Genomic DNA, 24,645 nt, shown 5'->3' on the forward strand with positions numbered 1-24,645 from the left:
ACCCAACAGGTGTGTGACATGAGCCTTTCACTCAACCTTCCCATGATTCATTTCACTTCAATTCCAAAATTCTATGATTCTCCCCTGTCCGCCCATTCCTCCACCAATTTTTTTGCTTCTCTTAAAATGAGTAAAAACTCTCCTTTCCTCCTATCTCACTAGGATTCCATGGTTCAAAATAAACTCCCTCTGACCGACAAATTCCCATTTCCTAAACTCACTCACTGTCCTCTAAGAGTAAAGAAGAAAGAAGTCTGATGACAGCCAAGGCGTGGCTAATTTTTGGAAAGGAGGGAGGGCAGCAGCTCAGAAAAAAATTACAGCAAGTTCACAGGTACAAATTTTTAATTTAAAGTTACAATACCTTTATGAGTTTCATGGGAAAAAAGATAGAATCTCACAACTTGGATAACTGATTTTATGACCCAAACTCAGTCAATAGGAAAACTAACAGTGTTTCAGATCCTAAAAGATTCATACCTGAGCGTATTTAAGAGAGAGCAATATAGAGACAGCTTTCTAATCTTTCATCTGCTACGTCTGTACAAACCTTTAAAGTTCAAAGTGCATTTACGTGCATTATTTATGTTCATTCTCAAAACAAGTAGATGTAGTGGTCACTATTGACTACCTTTCTAATAACATCCATTTCCCCCAAATTCTTCCTTCCCACAATTTTTTAACATATCCTCCCTCCACAATGTGACTCGGGAAAATGTGACTCCATCCCCAACTGCAGGGGACATATCCTGATTAACAGAAATCAACCATGATAACCCTATTCCCCTTGTCATGACTGGTTAGGAAGTACACATGACCTAATTCTGGTCAATAAAACATGAAAGGAAAAGTATGCTGGTAAACTTGTGCAAAACATTTCCTGGCCAATGCATGTCTAGATGTGATCTTGCTACCAGTCTGAGGATGAATCCAACACAAAGAGGAGAGCACAGCCAAAAAAAAAAAAAAAAAAGGAAAAAAAAATCACAGAAAGGCAGAGCAAAGCTCTGTAAAACTAGTCCTACATAAATATTTCACTGTTCCATACCAGAAACTACTGCCATTTCAGGCATTAAAATACAGTGACACCAAGATAAATAGTACAACCTACCTAGCTTTCCTTCGCCAACCTGAACCTCCTTTCCTATACCTAAAAGTTCTAAAAGTTTTCCTTTTCGCTCTAGCTGAGCTAGGCAAGACAAGAGGGCAGCTCCTCTAAGCTGTTAGACCAGCATGCCTTGCACCAAGCCCAAATGCTCCTGGTACACATCAAGAGTATGGCATTTCCTCTTCCAAGGGACAATTTCCTCTGCCAATGCACTCCAGCAGCCCCTACTCAGGTTGAGGAGATGCTGGCAGTCTAAGAAGGATCCCCTCTATGTAAAAACTGAAAGGTAAAATACAAAATCATATCAGGGGCCATGCAGGAAAATTTGTGAGAACCAGAGGTTACTCATCTGACAAGACAGTGGAACAATTCACCCTAAGGTAGCAATGAATACAGTCAGGAATACCAGAATTTATTTCCTTTTTTATAAGAAGACACTAGTAAATCAATCTCTAAGACAGAAGATTAAAATAGATGGTATTTTAGAAACAGATACTCTCTTTTAATATATAATTAACCAAGAGTTCCCAAGGCGGTTTAAAAGGGGAATCACTGGGGCACCAGGGTGGCTCAGTCAGGTAGGCCTCTGGCTCTGGGATTCAGCTCAGGTCATGCATGATCTCAGCCTTGTGAGATCCAGCCCCACATCCGGCTCTGCACTCAGCATTGAGTCCACTTGAGATTCTCTATCCCCCTCTCCCTCCACCTCTCCCCCTGCTCCCTCATTCTCCCTCTGTTTCAAATAAATTTTAAAACTCTTAAAAGAAGAAAACTCAGGAAGAGTAAGTAACAAATCTACATATCTTAAACATTTTATTGCAACCTAAACATAAAAAAAGGTACAATCCCAAAACAATCTTTTAATGCAAGACCAAGTCCTTTTATTAACGAATGGGTCTACAGATCACAAATCTGTCCTTGCAAAACCACACCTATCGAACATCGCCTATGACCTTTCATTTCAGTTAAACAGGGAAAGACATCCGTAAAACTGAAAAGCATCTTACTGCAGAATGTTTTTTGGTATTTAGGATTCAATGAGGGTTCCCCTCATTATTTCAAATTATCTCACCCACACTTATTTTAACTATAATTTACTGGATGTACTCACCTGTTTCCAAAAGAGCCTGAGGTTCTTAGACAAATGACTTTTTGCATCCATAGTGCACTGAACGTTTCGTCAAACTGTGTAATTACAACACCAAATACCAACAACTTGTTGGGGGCAAACACAAATAACTTTTGTAAGCATAATATAACAAAAGGGAATAAAAATTCAAACACAAACTAGAGAGCGGTCTACTGCAACTTAATATAGCATGCGCATAAACCAGTAAATGAAGGAAGAGTATCAATCTTTTCAGTGAACAGGTGAGTTAAACAGAATCTCCTAAGGTATTCTGTTCTCAAGAGTCACTCTTTATTCTACCCACCGATCAACCCTCCAACGACTCATAGGTATCCTAGGAAAAGGAGTATCAAAGATTTTACTAAATTGCACTGAAAGCTATAAAATATGTGGATGCAGATCTAGGCATATGCGGATAGAACTCAACTATAGACTTGCGTCAAATTAAATTATAACTCTATGATCTATTATTAGTCCAGAAAACGTCCAAAGGGGCTGTCTTCTCTACCAAATCCATAAACACTTCAAGATCATTAAGAATCCTTTCTCATTACAAAGATGATGGGCAGGGAGCAGCAGGGCAGAGTATAATGTAACCAAGCACCTACGATAGTTTAAGAACAAATCAGTATTCACCTCAATAATAGTAGGAAAACCTACAATTTAGGATACACTTATGATTTCTAAATCCCAGCTTTAAGAAGGCAGCGAGAAAAGAAAAAAGAAAAAAAGTGTCTATTAGCAGCCTCTCATGTGTCTGTAGACCTTATCTGTCTTCCGACCTCTCTCACTTCGTATTTCCTGAGTAATGCAGTACCTCTCCAAAGTCACTTCACATTCATGGATAATACACACTTGATTTCTACACAACGTGAAACCCAAACACGGTTCTGACCTGTTGATCAACACGAAAGGATACGCTGAGGTGTCTTTAGTCACGTAGAACCATACTGTCGTTCCTATGGAATCTCTACAATTAAAGAGCTACAGATATCCACCAAATGGTCATTTCCAAAAAAGGTCCATCTTGAAGAACCAACACCCAAACACATACGAACACTACGAATCAATATCACAAAGTGCCAACCTCGGGAAAACGCGAAAGAGGAAGAGAACGGAAGATCAGGAAAACAAAAAACAAAAACAAAAAACAGATAACTTCAGAGTCTTAAACACTGAAGTCGGGGGCAAAAAAAATAATGATTTAAAAATATACCCCGCTACGGGACGCCTGGGTGGCTCAGTACTTGAATGTCTGCCTTTCCCTCAAGGCCTGATCCCGAGGCCTTGGGATCAAGTCCCGCACTGGGCTCCCCACACAGAGCCAGCTTCTCCTTGTGCCTATGATTCGGCCTCTCTCTCTGTTCTCTCATGAATAAATAAAACCTCTTAAAAAACAACAAGAAAGCAGGCACTTAATAAATTTTAACAGGTATTAGTGCTGTCATTGGAAGGTTCACCATAATACAAAATCTGTTACGGAAATCCTTTTTGAACACCTACAGGGGAATAGTTGGCAAAATCCATCACGCAATCTTCCTTGTAATGTGAGTCCACACGGACATAACCACTGTTACCGTGAGGGCGGTATCTCTCCGAGTACTTCTTTGGTAGCGATAAAGTTTAGGATTAAATGATTTTAGGGTCATTTCACATTTAAGATAACTAAAGACCTTACACATATTATCCAGAACTGTGGAGGTTTCCCATTTTATGATCCCACTGTTATGGTCAATTCTCCCCTCCCTGTAGGTAGATTCCTTACATTTCACTTTATCCGTAGTGAATCTCACATTAATAATAATATAATTATCCAATGACCCGTGTTTTGTTTTGTTTTGTTGTTTAGTATTTCAGCATTCCCTCTGTTTAGTTTGAAGTATCCCTTGCCGGGATCCCTGGGTGGCTCAGAGGCTTAGATCCTGGAGACCAGGGATCCAGTCCCACGTCGGGCTCCCTGTGTGGAGCCTGCTTCTCCATCCGCCTGTGTCTCCGCCTCTCTCTCTCTCTCTCTCTCTGTCGCTCATGAATAAATTTTAAAAATATATCCTTTGGGGAAACCCTCTGACACTTGAACCACCACTTGTTCCCTTCGAAGAAACTCTGAATCAATCAACTACACCAGAAAACTACCCTACTGCCGGGATGGAGGGGATTACAGAGAAATAGAGAGCTTCTCATTTCTTCTGGAGGATCATCTTTACAACCCGGATTCATGTCATATACAACCAATGACCAGATTACCACACACACACCCATATTCAAATTCAAGTACAGAAACAGGACAAAGCCAGGTATGGATTGTTGCTGATTAGGAACTTCTCCACATTCCTGCATTAGCATAAATGCTAACAGGTTGATTTCTCGGTTATACTTTGTTTCCTTGAACCTACTATCCTTACTTGTTGCCTACCTACTTCCTCGAAGCATAACATCTGGACATTTGGAACTTTATGCCTCAAACTGACTCATTTTTAAATACAAGGCATTCTGGACTTCCATGGCCTGATCTCCACCTATTTTCTCAGCTTCCTCTCTCACAAAGACCTCCTTGGCACAGCCTCGTATCCAGCTAACACGCCCCGGTAAGACCCAACCTACATGCCTGTGCTCCAGCTGTTTTCTTTGCCTAGAACACTAACTCCCTACACACGTACATACACACACACACACACACACGCCAAATCCCATTAGGCACACTATAATATTTTAATGCCCAAATGGAGTGTTGCCAACTCCAAAGTAATTCAGAATTCCCCAGTCAAAAAAGATCTGTCTCTCTGTCTCTATCTCTCCCCTCCCCCCCTCTCTCTCACACACACACACACACACGCATACAGACACGCATACATACACACACACCGGGCTTCCATGCACCTGTAATAAATCCCACAGGTGTCTTGTGTTGCAACTATTTCAGTGCATGTCTGCTTCTCCGTTTAAGATGACGGCTGGGTCTGATTCATCTTCATATTTTAACCACTCTTCCGTCCTCACAACAGAGTAAACATCCCTTGCACATGCTAAAGCTACTACACTACACCTAGACTAGAATTCCTGTCTTTTTAGTTGAAGGAATAAATGAATACCGTCGTGGAGATTTTGTTAACAGGCAGTGCTCTGGGAAGTGAACAATGAAAATATCAATAAGGACATAATGTACAGATTCTTGAGCTGATGAGTGGCGGGAGACATCACTGAGCACACTAAAGCAGCACTGAAGAGTATCATTTTCTGAGTCCCGCCCACAAAGTCTCAGACCTATCAACATTAAAATGAACCTTTCTGTCCCCCATCCTAATACGAACTACGAATACCTGATGCATATCCAGAAATGCAAGCTCCCCTGGAAGCCGTGGTGTCTGTACATTCCAGAGCAGCCATGCCAAAGCCACACAGTTTGTCTGATGGCAGGTTTCTTTCAGTGCCTATACAATACAATTTCCACCTGATGGGCAACCAGGAAGGCTAATATAGACAAAACGTACTTTATCTGAGCTCAAAACACAGCTGAAGCAAAGTCTGGAAACAGTCATGAGATGACTGCTACCCAGAACTCTCCGCCCCACCCCCAAGAAAGGTAAGAACAATGTCCCGAACTACATCCGATTTTCGGTGGAAAATGTTCTCCAAAACCGGCCTTACGTCTTTCGAACCCTAACTCATTCTTACAACCTGTGCTTATTTTTCTTCCACTTCTCCCTACAGGGAAAGCATGTATTCCCCAAAACATGGAGGCACGGACTGAAAAACTAAAGACTTCTAATTTTAAAAAGCGTTCCAAGTTCCATGTTCGACGTACTTCAACATCTTTTGCTGTCAGCAAGTGTCCTTTCACTAGGAACTGCTCAAGGAGCAAACATCAACTTCTTTTCTCGACCTCTTCGAAATCCGTAGGTTTTTAATTTTCCAACTCAAGTCGACGTGCAAACAAAAGGTTAAAAGGGGGTCCCTCGCCGGCTGGCCAGCCTCCACGCTCCTTACAACCGGGTCACAACTAACTGGCACGCTGTAGCAGCAGCAGCCATCTCCCACGCCGACTCCCGGTCTCGGTCTGTCTCCCCCATTAACTTTCCCCCTCCCCGGAGGCCTGGAAGGATCCCACTACAGGCCCGACCGCCCACGCCCCGGAGCACACGCACACATCCCCACCACCGCCCCGCGGAAAAGAAAGGTAGGAGCTGAGCTCCAGGAGCGCCGACGCCTCGGCGTGTCACTTCCCCTGCATGTGCCATAAACAACACGCCGGCACCTTCCCAGCAGGCAGCGGAGGCCGCTGACCCCCGATCGCGCCGCGCTCAAGTTGTGCGCTAAGGCCACAGCCCTGCCCCATGGGGAAGCCCCGGCCCCCCGCCCCACACGCCCCAGCGGGAAGCGCGGCCCCCCGGCGCGCCGGCCCCGACCCTCCTCCGCGCCGCCCTCCGGCCCCAACCCCCTCCCTCCCGGGCTAATTGTCTGGACGCGGTCGCGGTCGCGGTCGCGCCCGCCCGCCCGCCCTCCGCACCCCTCCCCGCCGCGGCCGCCGCCTCCCCCGGCTCGCCCGCCGCCCCGCCGCCCCGCAACTTCGGCGCCCGCCCGGCCCGCCGCCCGCGGCCCCCTCCCCGGCCGCCCGGCCCTCCGCGCCCCCGCCCCCCCCGCGGCCGCTGCCCCTGCCCCTCCCGCCAAGCCCGGCCCGGCGCTCGCTCGCCCGCCCGCCCCGCCCCTCCCCTCCGCGGCCCCCCTGCGGCGCCGCCCCCGCCGCCCCCGGCCCGCCCCGGCCCGCGACCCCGGCCCACCCAGCCCCGCCCGGGAGGACCGAGCCGCCGCCGCGCGCCACCGCGGGAGGGGGGCTTTACCTCGGAGGCGCGGCCGCGAGCTGGGGGTCGGTCCCGGGCGCGGGCGGCGCCCCTGCTCCGTCCGTCAGCGGCGGCGGCGGCGGCACATCCCAGCCGCCGGCGACCGGAGGAGGAAAGCGAGCCACGCAGGGAGGGAGCGGGCGGGCGAGCGAGGCAGGGGGGAAGCAGCGAGCGAGGGAGGGAACGCAGCTCGGCGCCGACGCGCTCCCCGCACGCCTGCCGGGGCCTCCTACCGCCGCCTCTGGCCGGAGAGTCGCCGCCCGGGTCGCTGCTGCCGCCACCGATGCGGCCGGGAATGAATGCACGGCGGCGCCTCGCTTATCCGGAGGTCAAACATCCTTCTGCCTCGGGCATCCGGATCGGCGCCGGACCCGGAAGTGAACACATGGAAAAAAAATTAGAAAGGAAAGCGTCTCCCGAGCGGCCGCGGCCCCCAGGCTCCCGCAGCAGCGAAAAGAGCCGAGCGGAGCCGAAGATGACAGCGCCCAGCGCGGATTGGCCGGCTCGCCGACCGGAAGGCACGCGGCACGCTCATTGGCTGCCGAGGCCTAGAAGGGCCAGCCACGCCCCCTCCCCGCCTCCGCGCGGGCGCTGCGTGAGGGCGAGCGCGGAGTCGTAGTGGCCGCGGGGATGCTTCTCTGCGCGAGGCCGGGCGGGGCCGGGCCGGGCCGGGCCGGGCCGGGCCGGGAGAGGGTCTCGGGGGACGACCGGAAGCAAGCGCTCCCGTGCCGAGGGAGGGCGACTGACAACTCCGCGGCGCGGGTGAGCGAAGAGCCCCAGGGCGCCGTCGTGCCAAGTCTGGGTCCGAGGCTTGGCCCGGCACAGCCCTCCAGGTGCAGACTTTTAGGGCCCCGCGGACACACGCTCACACACTCCCTTTTTGGTGTGACCCCAGTGCTACAGCAGGGATGCAGCTGCTTGGAGCCGGGGCTTGTGGCTGCCCTTCGCATCCCATGGATGGTCTACGGAGAACCCCGCTCGTGGGTTCAGCTAATGCCCAGAACCGTATGACCTGATACTTACTGTCTCGGTGTTTCCAGTGAACCTCCTGAAGCTTCCAGAGGCCAAGCATCGCTCAGCTGCTCAAGCTGTAGGACCCGGAGCAGAGCCGGTGCTTTCTAACTCCACCTGCCAGTCCCGTCTGCCCACGCGGCGAAGGCAGGAGAGTCCCCACTCTCTCGGGGCAGTCGCTTCGGCGGGATGAGCACACGTCACCTTGGAAAACCGCTGTGGGAGTCCATCCACCATGAGGGTGTCTGTGGAGCACTCTGCAAATACGGCTTCTTAACTGTTCATTGTTACCCAGTGTTACTTTTGTCTAAAGCTCTTTGAAAAGTCAAACGTGAAGGTGTGCATGAAGAAAAATCACAGCCTGGCCCTGATTAAATATTCATTTATCAAACATCTTTCTGGTATGATACGCTTTACCCAGAAACTTGAGTCTCTCCGTCCGTTTTTTTTCTCCCACCCTCAGGAACAACGCAAAAGTCTCCAATGAACCAAATGCCCTTGAAAGTAATGGAGGATGTCTCTTTTTCTCCCTCCCTCCCTACTGGACTGATGATAAGGTTGGTGTGTAAACCTCAGAGGTGTACTTACATGCAAAGACGCTGGTTTTGTTCCCCTATTACAGTAGGGTTCTTTACTCTTTTTTTTTTTTTCAACCTCTCTTTTCACACTCTCTCCTGAACTGGAGCTGAAGAAGTGACGGCAGATGATAAGAGTACTGGTGCAGATGGTAAGAGTAGTGTCCCTGTGATTGCCGCACCACCATCATTTCTCAGAGACTCCGAAGCAACGAAGGTTTTGGCGTGCTCAGACGAGAGAATAATTTGCCTAATCAAAGTACATATCCGAAAGTGTCTGATCTCTCGCAGGGTCCGATACCAGACGGGAAACGAAGCTAATCCATCTCCACAAGTGAAAGAAATGTCTGACATACAAGGAGCTCTGAATATTGTCTTCCACAGACAACAAACCATTTTATATTCTCCGCCTCAAAAAACACAGTTTCGATGAAGAACGCCTCCTACCCACCCTTCAAACTTCCCATAGATGTTTAAGAGATATAACATATATACATATGTGATCAAAGCACATGTTTAGATATGAATAGGAATAAGGGTTTACAGTGTTAAACACTTAGGTAAAGACTCCTGTTATTTTTTTTTTTTTAAATTTTATTTATCTATGATAGTCACAGAGAGAGAGAGAGAGAGGCAGAGACACAGGCAGAGGGAGAAGCAGGCTCCATGCACCGGGAGCCCGATGTGGGATTCGATCCTGGGTCTCCAGGATCGCGCCCTAGGCCAAAGGCAGGCGCCAAACCGCTGCGCCACCCAGGGATCCCAAGACTCCTGTTAAAATTAGGCCTAGAGATCGCTATAGACTAAAACGGGCCAGTAACCCAGGTAGGAAGCCAATGAGATTTTCATATCATTCGATTGTAAGAAAAATTTGGCAATATGAAAAAAGATCACACTAATGAAGAAAAAAACCACAGGCGTCTCAACCAAACTCGTCCTTCTGTATCCTAATGTCTCAACATAAGCAGAAAAATCACACTTCTTCATCTGCTATGTTATACACCAAGTACATTTAATTTTTAGGTTTCCCATCACTGCCACATTTCAGATGTTTATATTTGATTAATATTTTTCATGTTTCCAAAGCAGTGTGACATTCCCCGCACCCCCCCCCCACCAGAACTTTATTCTGTTCAGTATTTATCTCTGTTGATGCAAGTAAATATTTGTTCCACCATTTAGGCTTGCAGCAACTGTAATGATGCCTTTGAGAAAAAGAATGTATATTTCTATGAAAAAAAAAAAGGATCATATATTTCCATTAAAATGAGAGGGCAAGTTATTTCAAAATGACGGCAGTCTGAGGCTAACGTACATTTCATAGAAAAAAAAAAGAAAAAAATAAAAACAGGATTTATCCGGTGGGAGTTTGAGGGCAGAAGAAAAAAAAAATAAAATTTCTGGGGACCTTTAATTTCATATCTGAGATAGAGTAAATATCCCAGTGTCTCCCTTACATGTGTTAATTCTTCTCTCACTCTGCGTGTTCACCTTGCATACCTAGCCCCACTTACACCCATGCGTGTGCATGCAACACACACACACACAAACACACCCCATGGAGAAAGTGTAGAATTGAGGCCTTCTATTAGAGTTTTAAGAAGGAAAAGTATTCCCTTTCCTTCTTTCCCCACTTGAAATCTTACTGCTTATAAAAATAAAAAATACAAAAAAGGAAAAACAGCCAGCTTTTCTCTCCACAAAATACACCTATATTCTCTCAAGCAAAGTACTCGTAAGACATGAAAAGAAACCGTTTTGTTGGGGCGCCTGGGTGGCTCAGTCAGTTCAGCATCCGGCTCTTGATTTCAGCCCTGCTCAGGACCTCAGTGTCCTTAGATCAAGCCCTGCCTGGGGAGTCTACTTGAGATTCTCTCTCCCACATCTGTGCACTCTTTCTCTCTCACTCTCTCCATCTGAAATTCAAAACAAAACAAACCTTTTTAAAACAAAAAAAAGGAAGCACTTTGTCAAAAGAAATTTGAAAGTTCCAAGTTCCTAGCGTACCCTTAGAGATTATGGGAGCACTATCCCGTAGATTTGTGCTACACTCATTTACTCCCGACATACATCATTCATACTGTTAAAATAAGCCAATCTTCTTTTGTACAAAGTGATCAAGAAATAATCCCCAAATGCAAACAGGCATGGAAGATGCACCTACGCCTCTACTTTGGTGCCATGTGTCAACTACGTGGCCAATCTGGCTAAGTTAATACAAGCAGGTATTCCCATCTAACAAGATAACAACCAACACTTGTACAAATTCCAGTTTTATTATTCCATCTGAGTCTGACAGTCCTGTGAAGTAATGCAGCAGCTGCTGTTATTTTTTCCCGCTAGGAATACGGAATGATGGGCTCAAGGAGGTTAATTAACTGGCTCAAGATGATGTGACCATTAATAACCCGTTAGATATAAAATGCAAACTTATGAGATTAAGATGTTTAAAAAAGCTTTTCAAAATAGGAACAGGAAACGTGCATTCTCTTCTTCCAAATATTTTATTGAACTGTAACGGTAAACCTAGCTTGGTGATTTACCAATTGACAGAGGGTAGAGCCTGAGGCAATGGCACAGCATTTGTTTCTTCTTCCAGGTTATCCTTAAGGTGAACTACCTGGAAGAAAGATAGAGGGAAGAAAAAGGAAATGCTCCAGGAGAAATAGGAAGGATACAAAATGACACACTGTAACAGTAGCCAGAGCCTGGGAGCACAGCAAAGTCTTTTTACTCAGATAACCTGAACTTCCCCAGTCAAGCCTGGAGTCAAGGGGAGGGAGAAGAAGGATGCCAGGAGAAAAAGACAACCGCCAGGTACAAGAATCACACAACTTCTCTAAAAGGCGTTGCTGTCTTTTATAACAATAATCTTAAGTAAAGTTTGGGGCGCCTGGGTGGCTCAGGGAGCTAAGCGTCGGCCCTTGGCTCACGTCGTGATCTCAAGGTCCTGGGATCCTACCCCAACCTGGGTTCCCTGCTCAGTGGGGAGTCGAGTCTGCTTCTCCCTCTGCCCCTGCCCCCGCCCCCTGTTCACGCACACTGTCTCCCTCTCTCCCAACTAAATAAATAAAATCTTTAAAAAAAATCTTCAGTGAAGTGTAATAACAATAACATTGTTAGGACTCCCTTGTTTCAGCTCCGGCTGACAAAACGAAATACCATAGACTGGGTGGCTTACCAAACAGAAATGTATTTTCTCATGGTTCTGAAGGCCAGAAGTCTGACAGTAGGGGCTAACATGGTCAGGTTCTGTAGAGAGCTCTCTTCAGAGCTTGCAGATGGCTGGCTGCCTTCTCACTGTGTCTTCGTAGGACTTTCCTCAATGCAGGAGATCTCGTTCTCTAGCTCTTCTTAAAAGGGCACTCATCCCATCATAAGGATCCTCCCGTCGTGACTTCATCTAAACCTAGATGTTAAAAAAAAATTTTTTTAATATATAAAATAAAAAATAAAAACAAAAACAAAAATAAAATAAACCTAGATGTTTCCAAAAAACCTCTTCTTCAAATACCATGGTTCTAGGGGTTAGGGCGTCGACATATGAATTGGGTTGGTGGAAGGGGGCACACAGTTCAGTCTATACCGCTCCTCAAAGGAATACTTCCTCTGTAGGGGATGCCATCTGTCAGTAAAAGAGAAGTTAAAGACACGATATTTCTTATAGTAGACAACTTGTGGACAAATTATTTTATTTCTTTAAGATTTTATTTATTTATTCATGAGAGACACAGAGAGGGAGACAGAGAGGGGCAGAGACACAGGAGAGGGAGAAGCAAGCTCCATGCACGGAGCCTGACGTGGGACTCGATCCCAGGACTCGATCCCGGGACTCCAGGATCAGGCCCTGGGCTGAAGGCGGCGCTAAACCGCTGAGCCACCGGGACTGCCCTGGACAAGTAATTTTAAGACTTCGTATGGGAAAAGATTATATTCTCTAAGAGAAAGAACTCCAAAAAAGAAACCTGCCTGTAGAGGCAAGCTGTAAACACCATGGAAAGTGTAAAAGAGTCTTGCCAAACAGAATGGTGAAATCTCTAGCTAGGCAATTTTATTTCTGGTTTTTTCCATTAGGAAGCCTGAATTTTGGCAGCTTTTAAGGAAATTTGGCTATCTGAAGATTGTTTTGTGATAAATGGAAGAGTTAGCTAAAACGGTGATGTTTATTTCTCCCCCCAACCCCCCTACCAGCAACCCCACCCCGCCCTTTTCTTTTTTGGTGCTGATTTTAAGCACAGCTTGAATTCTGGGTATTATGTGAAGCTAAGGTTTAGAGATGCTTGTAATGATTGGCCCCTGCTCCATTTTCCATCCCTTGGTATTCTTTAGCTCCGCAGAGTTATCGTTTCTCCGTAACTACCTCAGGAGCCCATCCCAGTGCATGAGCCAAATCGGACCAAGACTGAGCGTCTGTCTCATCAGCCCTCATCCATGGGAATCATGCAATCCTCTGGCTGAAGATGCAGAGCGCCACTCTGTATAAGAGTGTATAGACTTCCAAGTGTGCCACCTCCCTGTCTTTTGGCCCCCTATAATGTTGTCCCGGTCTGTAGCACCAAACTCCTCCTCGGATGTCCTTTTCTGATTGAAACTATAGGCTTTCCCAGAACCCCATCCAATGTGGAAAATTGTTCTGACTACACCAGTTCTGACTACACCCTAGGTCCCTGGCCCGGGACCTGCTACGATGAATTACCCTCACACTAATGAACTGACTAGGCTTACTGGATAACCGTATCTCTCTTCTGGACAAGACCACATTGGTACCAAAACTTAGTCTAAGTCGTGTCTGACCTTCACATGCCCTTTGCACAGGGAACAGAGGAGTAGCTTGTGGGGGTCAGCATCTGTGTCTAATTATGTTTCTTACACTCTGTCATGTTTGCTCTTAAATTCCTCCCTCTCTTCACCAGGCGAAATTCCTGACACGTCTCCTCCTCCCACCTGTTCCTATTACCCTGTTGCTGTCATCTCCAACCGAACAAGATCCCTGGGTCAACAGAACTCAAAACTCCCGTGGGAGGATACATCACTTAGAGCCTCGCTGCCTGTCCTTCTCATCCTCCTTCTCCTATGAGTAGGATTATATGGTTTTTCTGTTTCCTCCTATCTTCCTGCCATACGCCATCTGAACCATCTAAACCTCAATGGGCTCATCTATAAAATGAGTCAGTATTTCCTACATCACAGTGGTAGCAGGAAGATTAAAGGCTATGATACATCAGTAATGCACTTAGCACAGTGTCTGGCACAGAGGAAGCAGTAGGTAAATACAAGTGTGTTGTTACCCACCACGTGACCCTGAGAAACCTACATTCTCTAATCCAACGTGAGCGGTAATACACAACAGAAGATGTCAGGTCGCAGGCTGTTCCCTAGCTTTATCATTTTCTTAAGATCTTCTTTATTTACTTGAGACGGGGGAGGGGGGAGAGCAGAGGCAGAGAGACAGAGGTAGAGAATCCCAAGAAGGCTCCCCTCTCCACCTGCTGAGCAGGGAGCCCGACCTGAGGATTGACCCCGCGACTCTGAGACCATGACCTGAGCTGAAATCAAGAGTCAGAGGGCTTACCTGACTGAGCCACCCAGGTGCCCATGTTCCCTGGCTTTGAAAGTCTAAGGTATATGGAATGAGATTTGTGTCTGGAGGCAATACATGATTTAAATTTGCCTCAGGCCCCCATGTCTCTTGATTCTCCCATGTCTGGTTGGACATGTACGGTAGAGTGGCTGTCCAGCACCTGTTTACCCCCCACAGTTGCTTTTGATGAATTTTCTCCCTCTCCCTGTCGCCCCTGTCCCGGGGCTCTGCCTTGCTGTGAGTTGAGTCTTAGTTGAGAGGGGACTGATGGGGAACACCTCACCTAAATGCTGCCAAATGGATACTCTCTCCCTGGACCGGAATACTCTTGAGCAGAGGGATGCGGAAACTGAAAACATTTGGAATGACATTCCATTCGCAGAGCAGCACCTTAACCACACAGCTCCTGCCCTACGATGGTGGCTGTGACCCCACATCCTAGTCTTTGGGGCTTTCTGGATCCTGCCCTGCCCCCCAGGAATCTCCGGATTCCTGTCACTTCTGCAAAACCTCCCGCCTGCAAATGCCTCTTACCCAACTCTGTTTCGCTTGCATTCTCCACAGCAAATTTCTCTTCTTTGCAATAGAAGAATCTGGATCGCCATGCTTCCATCCCGGCTTTTGGTTCAGCTCAGCGCTGTCCCCTGCTTGTATCCTTTCTCGTGTGGCTTGGTTCTGTGCCCACATGGACACTGGAATTCCAAACTCTGGCTCAGTCCTGCTTCGCTTCTTTGGCTCCCCCCTAATTTGGTTCTGCCCGCGTCGGGGACCTGACGTAACTGACAAGAAACTTCCACCAAATGCCACAACTTGCTGCTTTCTAGAACCGCTGCTCTCATTCGAATTAGTGTATGTTTGTCAATTCATATTCATGATCCTAAAAGCCAGTCTCGTCCTGCATCTCATTTCCTTTCCATATATTAGCTGCGTTCCTTGGATCTTGTTGCACATGAGCCCAGACGAATCCGATTGGTCTCTTTGCAATGGAACATGTCCTACATACTGAAGTCCCTATCGCCGTTTCGGTACTTAGTGATGGGGTGGCCCCTCTTTCTGCAAGCTGCCTTGCCGACTTAGTTCTGATCTTGGGATATTGAAGAGAATCCGCGTGTGCACTGTGTGAGCTACAGTCCTCGGTTTCCTCCTTCACGCCTGTCAACCAGACATTAATATCTTGCGAGCAACCTGTCGGTGGTGTTGCACGAGCTACCTAGTCATGATCAGGGTTGCCGAAAAGAAAGTAGAAGCTGGCTTTAGAACTCGTATCCAGGTAAGGACAACCCACTTGCATGTGATCTGGGAACTGTTCATAATAATGACCGTTGTCAGCAGGAAACTCAATAAACGGAAACGTTGTGCACAGCAACAGAAATCATCATCTGGCACATACGGGAGATGATGAGTGCTCAGCAGAGAGACAGAAGTATGCCTATTCTTTACCTGCGCACGTTCAAGGATATTTTAAAAGACTGTGATTCCAAGTGGCTTTAAAATATGGTGACTTGCCTATATATCCTTCAAGGGATGTATCCTAAGCGCAGAAACTAACCAAAAAAGGGGGGTGGGTTTTTGTTTGTGTGTTTGTTTGTTTGTTTGTATTTCTCAGCAGTCACATTGCAGTGTCGATGTTGTTATTCTGGGAGTGGTATCTATATAAAGTGGCATAGAGCAAAACGAGCAATTATGGCATAGTTCAGCCCTGCCATCTCTGATGTTGATATGGGGGTGGGGGACGCCAACTAAACAGCGTGGTGTCCTACATTTGAATTGGAAAATCACATAGACTTGCCCGAGGTCACACCCCAGAAAATCATCATGAACTCCAGGTATTTTCTCTAGATACCTTTTAGCTCGGTGCACTTGAATAGGCTCCAAAACAAGCTCAACTCAGCTGCAAAGAACACGGTGGGCCCCCACACTTTACAAATAGGAGAACCTTAGCAGAAAACGGCACGCTGTTAGTTTCCAAGTGATGCTGTAACGGATTACCCGAAATTTGGAGGCTTGAAACAACACAGATGTTCACGTTACCCGTCTGGAGGTCAGAAGACCGAAATGGTTGTCAACAAGCTAAACCCTCGGTGTTGGCAGGGCTGTGTTCCTTCCGAAAGCTTTCAGGGAGGATTCAGTCTCTTTGTGTCTTCCAGATTCTGGAGGCTTTCCTGCATTCCTGGGTAAGGCCCATGTTCATTTTTAAGGCCAGCACCACATCACTTCGAATTCTGCTTCTCCCCTCACGCTCCTCTGCCTCTCACTCTCCTGTCTTCTTCTTTCACTCATAAGAACTCCCGTGATTGCATTGCGTCCACTGGGGATAATCCAGGATAATCTCCCTGTCTCAAAATTCTTGGCTTAATCTCAATGCAAAGCCCCTTTTGCCATGTGGGATAATATAGTCACAGGTTCTGGGTATTAAGGTATGAACATCTTTGGGGGCCATTATTCTGCCTTCCATAGGGACCAAGTGACACAGACGGGTTTGAGCATCTTCTATATTTTTAATTTGTTTATTTGAGTATAGGCGACACGCAATGTGACGTTAGTTCACCGTGTCGGAGTTCAGCTTCTCCATACGTCATGCTACGTATGCCCATCACAAGTATAGCTACCCTCTGGCACCACTTAGTACTATCACCATATTAGTGACCGTGCTCCCTATGCTGTCTCTTGCATTCCTGTGACTTATTCCTTCCATAACTGGAAGCTCACATACCTCCCGCTCCCTCTCACCCATTTGCTCAACCCTATCTCTACCTTCTTCCCTCTGACAACCATCAGTTTGTTCTCCCTGTATTTCTTAGGCCTGGTTCTGTTTTTTGTTTATTTGTTCCTTTTGTTGAGTTGGAGGGGTTTTCTGTTTTTGTTTTTTCTTAAAGGTAGATCCTAACTAACCCCAGTCCCTGCAGGTAAGAACCCAATACTTAGAAACATCACTCTGTGAATAATTCTGTTACTCTCCCCTGGAAGCCTGATGCAGCCGGGATAGAGTGAAATCAGCCACTCCTGAGTGCGTAAAGAAAGCCACGTACTTGCCAGAAAACACGTCTTTGATTCATCATCGATCGTTTTGTTCTTTTCATAGGTGAGAAAATGGAGACTCGGACAAAGTTTAAGAGAAGTGTTCCGGTCACTCAGCTAGTAAGTGGCAGAGCTGGGATTTGAAGGCAGGTAGGTCTGACTCCAAAGTCCACGTATTTATGCTGCTCTTCCTGATGTAACAGGAGAGGTAAACAAGGAAACCTGGCGCACACTGTCAGACTGAGGAACCACTAGAATGCTACTCCTCCACATCACATCCAAACTGGCAGAGGAATGAAGAGGGAGGGAAGGACATAGACAGGAAGGGAAACGGGGCGGGGTGGGGGGGGAGGTCCTAAATTCGTCATTCATACCTCGCTGCTTTAGAGCAACTATAAGTACCTTGGGGGAGAGGGTGGAGAGGGATGGGCAGAGGGAAAGCTTAGATCTTTCTCTAGGCACAGCTTTGAGAATTGTAGCAGGTAGCCCTCCCAAGAAACGGCACCGGTCCGAGAATTCTTACGGTTTGTAGTCACACTTCTCATTCCACCCTTCTTCCAAATGTCACGTCCCAAAGAATGAGAGGTTCTTTAAACCAAAGGATCAATATTTACTTGTGTACAATAGGCTTCGTGGTATCTATTGCTCTTTTCAGCCACGTATGTACACAATAGCCAATATTGATTAATTTCTGCAAACATCCTCCAACTTTTAACGGCTTGAAGTTCTCTCTATCAGGTACTCCTTTCGACTAGTTTCTCCTCAAAGGCTCAATAGGAAGTTACATAATCTGAAATCAGTGTTGGTGCGAACGTGGCCTGGTTAGACTTGACTCTGATAAGAGGATGTCAGTGTATTAAAGGGTCAAGTAGCGTCAAGTAGCAAGAGAGGTGTTTGTTTGGGAGTTTCCCTTTAAACTGCCTCGTTACATAATACTTAGTGAAAATGAATCTGAAAGATATCTTGCGGGGATTTTCTAAGATATATTCAGTGCCGTTTCTAGAGATACTCTCAAATTTAGCATCGTATGCGGTCAGAGCTATCTGGCCCACGATATCGTGTATCTCCTCCGCTGCCTCCTAAAACATCCCTTCATAGACCAACCCTACCAAACCGTTCCTTTCTGTGAGGGCGTTGCTTACAAATCGAGGGACATTCTAAGGAACAGCCCTATGCAACTCATTGTAGTCAGCACTCTAAGGGTAACTTCAGGGATGACCTTCGCTATAGCGCATCATGTCTTCTGCACGAGGGCCCAAGGAACAAACTTCTCATTTTCGATACCAGGAAGAGCTAAGCTTCTTTTAAACAGCTGGTGGGCTTTCATCTGACAGATGTCATAAATCGCTGACCTCTCCTACTGACTTCCGGTGTTGATTTCTAGGAATCCTAGAAATAGGCTTCGTAGCCTATTTCTGAATGGTCCGCGTGCCTTATGACATGCATGTTGGTCAACCAACTCTGGAAGAATCTTGTTTCATAGACTCTTACCCCGCCTCCCCTTACTTTTATCTTGTTCTACTGTAAGTACTCGTAGAAACTGCCTTGGTCCTTTGGATAATGAAGCAGGGTATCGAATCTATGTGAACTAATTTTCTATTTGTCTCTTTGGCACATCCCAGGGAAATTATTCGTCTTCTCCCTTTCCAGATTTGGAGAGTGTATTTGGGCTACACTGACCAAATATGACACTCCTAAATTTCACACTGGGAGTTCCAGAGAGTACCTCAAGGAGAAATGCGTTTGTCATCGGAAGCAGCCAAAACTGAGGTACAGGGAAGCCTGTATGACTGTCACTTACAACAATTGTGCTGTTAAGATATTTTTCTAAGGGGATCCCTGGGTGGCGCAGCGGTTTGGCGCCTGCCTTTGGCCCAGCGCGCGATCCTGGAGACCCGGGATCGAATCCCACATCAGGCTCCCAGTGCATGGAGCCTGCTTCTCCCTCTGCCTGTGTCTCTGCCTCTCTCTCTCTCTCTGTGACTATCATAAAAAAAAAAAAAAAAAGATATTTTTCTAAGATAGAACAGTATTTTCAAATATATTCCCAAACAAAGAATCAAGGGCAGGCGATGATTTGCATAAGAAGGTACTTTTCACATGGGCATTCTTTATGTTATTGCCTCAAAATGTGTAATGGCTGGAACTTATTTATTTGGCAGTGGCTAATGATTCTCCCAAGCAACTATCAATTGAACCATCACTAGTGATTGAGAAAACATATAACTAGTGTAACTCATATAACTCTCACCTCGTTACACACTGAATAAATATAATGCCAATACTACTAATAGCAAAGAGAGCACAAACATTTAGTGAGTACCTACCACATACCACGTACTCACTGGTACTTGCTGGTCATGTTGGAGGTGCAGAGATGTGTTGGATTCAGAATATAATGATGTGTGTGTGTGTGTGTGTGTGTGTGTGTGTGTCATGGCACACCATATTTCTCTCTCAAAGCCGATATAGCCTTTCTTTAGGCTAAATAAAGATTATCTCGTGTCAGATGTTTTGAATTTCAAGGGCCCCTGTCATTCCAAGTCCCTGCAGAGGGTGAAGCCAGGGCCTTCTTTTCCTGATGGCTTGATGCTACCCATGTGGGCTGCCTTCCAACGAAGGGTTGTGATTTGGCTGTGGGGAGAGGAAGGGATAACTAACTGCCTCCTTCCTCCCTCTGTCCTTTTGGGGGAGGCCACGTCAGTTGTCTGTTGAACAAACCATTGTAACCACTATGTTGAGGAGCACAGTGTTAGGAAGACCAAAACTCAGAAATAGCTCAAGATCCCAAAACCTCTCAGTTATTTTTTCACTCTTCCTTTCTCCATGCTTCCCCTGCCCCAACCCCTCAATAGAGTTTTCCTACTTGATGTAAACCACGCAGCAGTGACTCCTACAGCCTGGAAAGCCTGAGGTGAAAAATGTGAGCATCAGCTTCCATGTTTGTCACGGCTCAGCTGAAGAACTAGACTCCAATGGATTTGTCATGGGTTACCAAATCTATGCTGCTGAAAGCAAGACCTGTCTCAAGATGATATAGCAGGATGCTGTATGTGTTCCAGTTCCACCAAAGTTCTAATTCTTACCCTCTCTTGCTTCAAACATATTTTCTCCCTTTATGATCTCCCCTTTGCGGTCTCACTAATAGGAGTTTCCCATAATATATGTTTTACAGGTTCTCTAATGTGGCGTTAGACTGCCACCATATCCTGGGCAGGCCCGAACAAGATCCACGATGGGGTGGGCAGTCACAAAGGGTGTCACCCTAAGTCTGTAGCTGTCCATGTTCTATTTGTATGTCTGTGGAGTATAATATGCCTTTATAAATCATGAAATTTAAAGATAAATTGGGCTTATGTGTGTTAATATAGAAAGATCCTCCAAATATATTAGCTTTAAAAACCAACATACAGAATAGTGTATATATTATGTTATTGTGTGTATGAAATTCAAATAAACACTAGCATACGTATGATGATCTGTCCAGATATACAAAAACAAATGGTGGGCAGGAAGACAGACAAGTGTAGGAGAGACATTTTTCACTGATTGAATATTTCATAAGAAATAGTATTTAATATTTTAAAATAATGAATATGTATGGATTACCCAGTCATAAATAAATAAACATTAAAAGCAGTTATGAAAGTCTAAATCAATCCAATGGTTTGGGGAACTGAATAAAAAGAATAAATTTGAGAAAGCATGCAGTACTCAGTATGACACAGTTTGATAGCTTCTAAATATTAGAAATAGAGGGACAGAAAAAGTCAGCGACAGTCATAAGGTAAGTTCCATGAAAGCAAATAGTGTAATCTCTTTCATTCATTGATAGCGTGTATAGACTATCTCTATAACTTATCAATTATTATTATGTTGAAAAAAAATATTTTTTGTCCTTCACTATTTACGTTATTTTTAGAAGTTGGTAATATCTTTCCTTTTTTATGTAATTATTTCACTAAAAGATTCCTTTATTTTTAATTTGGCCTACTTGTTACCTTCAACTGCAGAGAACATGTTAACAAAATATGAAACCACACCAAGGAAATAAAGAATTAAACATAATGTTATTTAGTTTATCAAACATTAAATAGTTGGGACTTAAAGGTCTTTATGAATCAGGGCACCTGGGTGGCTCAGTTGGCCTAGCATCTGACTCTTAGTTTCTACTCAGGTCGTGATCTCAGGGTCATGGGATTGAGCCCCAGTGTCAGGCTCTAAGCTCAGTGCAGAGTCTGCTTGAGATTTTCTCTCCCTCTGTCTCTCCAGCTTGTTCTCTCTCTCTCTCTGTCTCTCTCTCTCTCAAATACATGAAATCTTTTTTTAAAAGGTCTTCATGAATCTATGGCAAACTAGAAAAATGTAAGGTGTTTAGAGTTTGAAAACATGTATAGAAAATAATTTTGGCTTTAAGGTATTATACCACTTGTATAAAGCTATTCCTGAATATTTTTAAATTTCATTTTATTTTATTTATGTATATTTTAAAGATTTTATTTATTTATTCATGAGAGACAGAGAGAGGGGCAGAGACATAGGCAGAGGGAGAAGCAGGCTCCCTGTGGGGAGCCCAATGCAAGACTCAATCCCAGGACCCTGGGATCATGCCCTGATCCAAAGGTAGACACTCAACCACTGAGCCACCCAGGTGCCCCAAATTTTATTTTTAAGTAATCTCTATATTTGTCATGGGGCTTGAACCCATAACCTTGAGATCAAGAGTTGCATGGTCTACCTGCTTGGCCAGGCAGGTGCCCCTATTCTTAAATTTTGTTTAAAAAGTTTGTTTAGAAGGATCTGGATAGTTTAGTGGGTTAAGCAACTGACTCTTGATTTCATGATCTCGAAGTCGTGAGATCAAGCCACGCATAGGGCTCCATGCTCAGTGGAGAGTCGGCTTGAGATTTTCTCTCTCCCTTCCTCTACCTCCCATCCACTTCCCGCCTCTCAAAATAAATAAATATTTAAAAAGAATAAAAAATAAATGCTTTTGTTTAGAACCTTCCGAACAATCATGCTCATTTGTTTCAGTTATTACATATTTTGCCCACCTGGTCTGAGTTTGAGATCCTTATTCTTCTCTTGTGAATTGTTGGAATTTTGCATTGATACCATATAAATAGCCTTGCCCACAAGAACTATTGTCCTTTCACTTGAAAATTTTGAAGCTCTTTCAACCATGTAAAGCCAACAGTGTCATATGTCATAGAACAATTTCTAAGCTTTCAAACATGTAGGAGGAAGACAAATTGCTCGGTGTGGAGGGAACCCCTTTATGTGTAAGCAGCCCAGTTCTTTCTCCAAATGAAGATGGAAGGAGTGTTGAGAGTCCTCATGTTACTTGAGGAGGCAGAGGGGATCATCTTTCTTATTCATGGGCACAGGTGGCCCAGTGACCCAGAAAGGGATATGAGAGGCATCCCCCAGTGGCAGAGCTCTGCCTCCCAGCAAGGAGGTACAGGTGAAAGTCCACTCGGTTTGATAATCACTGATGCCCAGGCTGAGATCAAGAGGCTTTACCATGCTTGGCCACTGCCTGAAATTCAGCCTCCCTGCTTTGGCCCAAAAGATTTCTGACTAGTGCCTGGTCTTGTGTGGCCTCAACATTTTCTGGGCTGTTCCCATATCTTTGGCATTCTGTATGAACTCTGTGCCAAAAGCATTCCCCCAAACCTTCTGCTTTCAGATTTATTTCCCCTTTCCCTGTAACTGACCTCTTTCATAACTTTTTCCTTGTCATTGGCACCCCTCTTCCATCATAATTTAGTCACCTCCTCATGATTATGCTGCTTCTGGCTGCTTAGGGGAAACACCTTACCTTGCCCTACTCAGCTTCTTCCTCCTCTAATGCTTCTTCAGGCAGGACCTTGAAGTGTACCCGGAGTCCTCCAATGGAATCTAGACAAATAAACAGGTGATTTTCAGAGACTATATTCATGAACGACTCACATAATTGGTCATCTCCAGTATCAGAAGGAAATATGACAGTCAACTTGTCACTGCATTTGTTAGCATTACATGATATTCTGACCCCCCAAAAGTTAAATCTCATTTCAGTCAATTGTAAGGACTTGTCAAAGTTCTTTTGCAACACAGGAATTGTGTTGTCTTGGAACAAAGCTGTTTTAAATATAAATTGCTTTTCCAGAACCATAGATTGCTTAAAAACAACCTTTCTGTTTATTTTACTTGCAGGTTGGTTTAATTTTTTCATACACATGCCAGATTATAGGAGTGTTAGTTGATGTTTTTATTACATTTTGTGGGGATAAGGAAGGGGTTCTGGCACCTCAGTCCTCTTATTATTTGGACAGAATCCCCCACTGTGCAATACCTTCTGGTTCAGAAGTCACAGGAGTCAAGTAAGCCATATTCCTCTTCCTGGAGGTTTCCATTCAGGTATGTGACCAAGACTGTCTTCAGAAATTTGTCTTGAGAAATGTGGGTCACATGAAAAATCATTCATGATTATTTACCTGAGGAATTTATCTTACTTTTCAAAAAAAAAAAAAAGGATTTATTTATTTATTTGAGGGAGGAGGGACAGAGGGAGAGAGAGAGAGAATCCCAAGAAGACTCCCCACTGAGTGTGGAGCCCAACATGGGGCTCGATCTCACGACCCTGAGAACATGATCTGAGCCGACACCAAGAGTCGGACACTTAACTGATAGCACTACCCAGGTGCCCCAAGGACTTTATCTTAAAAGACAAAGGCACGGGGATCCCTGGGTGGCTCAGTGGTTTAGTGCCTGCCTTCAGCCCAGGGTGTGATCCTAGAATCCCGGGATTGAGTGCTGCATTGGGCTCCCTACATGGAGCCTGCTTCTCTCTCTTCCTGTGTCTGCCTCTCTCTCAATCTCTCTCTCTCTCTCTCTGCGTGTGTCTCATGAATAAAAAAAAAAAAAAAAAAAAAAGACGAAGGCAGTTGTTCTCATGCTCCATCCTTGTCAATATCAATTTCTTCAGACTTGTAAAAAGAATCAAGTTTCACAACACTGGTACCTATGCGACCATTGATCCCATGAGCAACAGTACATTGCCTTATCTTACTAAAAAAAAAAGATATTAAAAGCAATGTTTTGAAAGAGAAGTCTCAAATGAGTCAAGTGTTCAGTAAATCTATAGATTGTGCTGTTTGCAGGTGTATGGTAGTCAGGAAAAGCAAATTCAAATCCCAAATAAGTGCCTCTTACATGAAAATATATAATCAGTTTGACACCAAATACCTATCTGGTGTCTGGAGAGTTGGGCCCCACACCGAAGGCTCATGTCTGCTTACTACAAATGTCTGGTTGGACATTCAACAGTGACAGGAGACAGATTAGCCTTGAGGAAGAGAAGTCCACATAGCTGAGCCTATGCATGGGTTCTATTTAGTCTCTGG

General features: G+C 45.3%; 1 protein-coding gene and 2 long non-coding RNA genes across 8 annotated transcripts in view; 1 reads left to right on the forward strand and 2 right to left on the reverse strand.

The window, feature by feature from the left end:
- Nucleotides 1–7,476, reverse strand: part of CEP120 (centrosomal protein 120) — a 121,476-nt gene extending 114,000 nt beyond the window's left edge. Inside the window, exon 1 of one of the 2 annotated variants that reach the window (XM_038551974.1) lies at nucleotides 7,306–7,476. The gene's annotated coding sequence lies outside the window, so the exon portion shown is untranslated. The remainder of the gene's footprint in view (nucleotides 1–7,305) is intronic. The other variant, XM_038551976.1, reaches the window with a different exon arrangement.
- LOC119876796 lies at nucleotides 5,547–21,623 on the forward strand. Of its 2 annotated transcripts, none has more exons than XR_005366593.1 (5): nucleotides 5,547–5,817; nucleotides 5,946–6,411; nucleotides 17,322–17,407; nucleotides 18,908–19,027; nucleotides 20,113–21,623. It is a non-coding gene; the product is annotated as an uncharacterized LOC119876796 (long non-coding RNA). The 2 variants fall into 2 exon arrangements; XR_005366592.1 differs by lacking the exons at nucleotides 5,547–5,817; nucleotides 5,946–6,411 and adding exons at nucleotides 7,772–8,640; nucleotides 11,258–11,475.
- Nucleotides 11,146–24,645, reverse strand: LOC102152909. Of its 4 annotated transcripts, none has more exons than XR_005366595.1 (5): nucleotides 24,541–24,645; nucleotides 23,595–23,691; nucleotides 23,079–23,158; nucleotides 11,840–12,067; nucleotides 11,146–11,278 (listed from the first exon to the last, which is right to left on the reverse strand). It is a non-coding gene; the product is annotated as an uncharacterized LOC102152909 (long non-coding RNA). The 4 variants fall into 4 exon arrangements; XR_005366594.1 differs by having other exon boundaries at nucleotides 24,488–24,624; XR_005366596.1 differs by having other exon boundaries at nucleotides 24,455–24,566.

The sequence above is a fragment of the Canis lupus genome, chromosome 11 (genome assembly GCF_011100685.1).
Source record: "Canis lupus familiaris isolate Mischka breed German Shepherd chromosome 11, alternate assembly UU_Cfam_GSD_1.0, whole genome shotgun sequence".
In the NCBI taxonomy this organism is placed as follows: Eukaryota; Metazoa; Chordata; class Mammalia; order Carnivora; family Canidae; genus Canis; species Canis lupus.